This window comes from Schistocerca piceifrons, chromosome 3 (genome assembly GCF_021461385.2).
Source record: "Schistocerca piceifrons isolate TAMUIC-IGC-003096 chromosome 3, iqSchPice1.1, whole genome shotgun sequence".
Taxonomy (NCBI): Eukaryota; Metazoa; Arthropoda; class Insecta; order Orthoptera; family Acrididae; genus Schistocerca; species Schistocerca piceifrons.
Window position 1 is genome coordinate 226,466,037 of NC_060140.1, and position 2,261 is coordinate 226,468,297.

Consider the following 2,261-nt stretch of genomic DNA (forward strand, 5'->3'; position numbering starts at 1 on the left):
AGGAACATATCTATTATGACAGTGCGACGAAATTTCTCTGTAATGGGTTTTGGTAGCAGACGACCGACGCGAGCTCCTTTGCTATCTGCACGACATCGCCTGCAGCGCCTGTCCTTGGTTCGTGAACATATCGGTTGGACCCTAGACGACTGGAAAACTGTAGCCTAGTCAGATGAGTCCCGATTTCAGTTGGTAAGAGTTGATGATAGGTTTCGAGTGTGACGCAGACACGACGAAGCCATGGACCCAAGTTGTCAACAAGGCACTGTGCGAGCGAGGTGGTAACTCCATAATGGTGCGGTCTGTGTTTACATGGAGAGGACTGAGTCCTCTGAATGGCGCGAACCGATCATTGACTGGAAATGGTTATGTTCGTCTACTTGGAGACCATTTACAGCCATTCGTATACTTCACTTTTGGCAACGGCCTTGCCGCAGTGGGTACACCGGTTCCCGTGAGATCACCGAAGTTAAGCGCTGTCGGGCGTGGACGGCACTTGGATGGGTGACCATCCAGCCGCCATGCGCTGTTGCCATTTTTCGGGGTGCACTCAGCCTGGTGATGCCAATTGAGGAGCTACTCGACCGAATAGTAGCGGCTCTGGTCAAAGAAAACCATCGTAACGACTGGGAGAGCGGTGTGCTGACCACACGCCCCTCCTATCCGCATCCTCAACTGAGGATGACACGGCGGTCGGATGGTCCCGATGGGCCACTGGTGGCCTGCAGACGGAGTGATTTTTGTATACATCACTTTTATGGGCGAGACTGCGCCATGTCACCGGCTCACAACTATTCGCAATTGGTTTGAAGAACGTTCTAGAGAATTCGAGCGAATGGTTTTGTTACTGAAACTGCCCGACATGAATGCCAGCGAACGTTTTTGGGGCGTAACCGAGAGGACAGTTCGTTACCAAAATCGTGCACCAGTAACATTTTCACAGTTATGAGCGGCTATAGAGACATAACGGCTCAATATTTCTGAAGGGAACTTCCAACGATTTGTTGTCCATGCCTCGTCGAGTTGCTGCATTATACCAAACAAATGGAAGTCCTAAACGATATTAGAATGTATCCTATGACTTTTGTCACGTCATAATAGGTATAAGTTCAAATGGTTCAACTGGCTCTAAGCACAATGGGACTTAATATCTGAGATCAGTCCCCTAGACTTAGAACTACTTAAACCTAACCAACCTAAGGACATCACACACATGCATGTCCGAGGCAGGATTCGAACCTGCAACCGCAACAGCAACGCGGTTCCGGGTTAAGCGCCTACAACAGTTGGGCCACAGCGGCCGGCCCAAGTACACGTAGATCACAGAAGTTTACCCACCACACTTGGTTAGTTAAGATCTGTCCGTATTAACTGTAGTTAGGTGTGTTGCATACCTATCGGGCGTTAACTTATTTCGATCGTTTTCTTGACGTATGCCATTGATGTCTTACTAGATTCACCTAGAAACTGGAAGCGGTGAACGGCGAACCATCTAAACACTAAGTGAACATATATAAAGGGCCGGGCAGCCTACGGAACATATTTTTCTGCTTAGTCATCCTCCTGCCTTTTACCTAAGCATAAACATTATTAACAACAAAACTGAAACTGTCGATGTTTAATTCAGGTTTTATTCGAAAATAGCTGATTTCTACCGCGAAACAGAGGAATGTTGTGAAAAAGCAGTGACACAAATACAAATCAAGCATCACTTGAATGCTTCGCCGAACTTGTATAAAACATGTTCCTCTTAATCACAAATAACTTTCGCACTTATCAGTAATAACAGGAAAACCTTGCTTCGATTTTGACGAAGAACGCTCCATTCACAAAAAAAACAATAACAATTATACAGATTATGTTTGTGCATGTAAAATGCACTTGCATCAATAGTAATTGCTTTGGTTCCGCAAAAGCGCAGAAATTACGCGATCGACTAACTTTTCGTGCTTATGAAACGCAATTTATATTTTGTAAGGATGTAAAATGCACAATTAACTATAACTTTTTCCAGTTCATTCCGCGTTTGGTACAGCAACTAGTACGTGAAGAAGCAAGCAGTCTTGACCGCAGTGTTAAAATTTTTTCTTTCCCAGTAACGTATTTCATCTTGATTTAGGCATTTTCACATTGACTGGTCTTTGGTACCGACTGGAACATGGGATGCCGCTCATAAAATATCCCAGTAAGTAAACGCCTCTTGTGAAAGCTTTAAAAATGCTGTGCGGTGTTCTTGCTATGGCATGCGGCGCAGTACAATG

At 45.2% G+C, this 2,261-nt stretch overlaps 1 pseudogene; it reads left to right on the forward strand.

Moving 5' to 3' along the window:
* Window positions 1-418: 418 nt before the first annotated feature.
* LOC124790422 lies at window positions 419-535 on the forward strand (annotated as a pseudogene).
* Window positions 536-2,261: the final 1,726 nt, after the last annotated feature.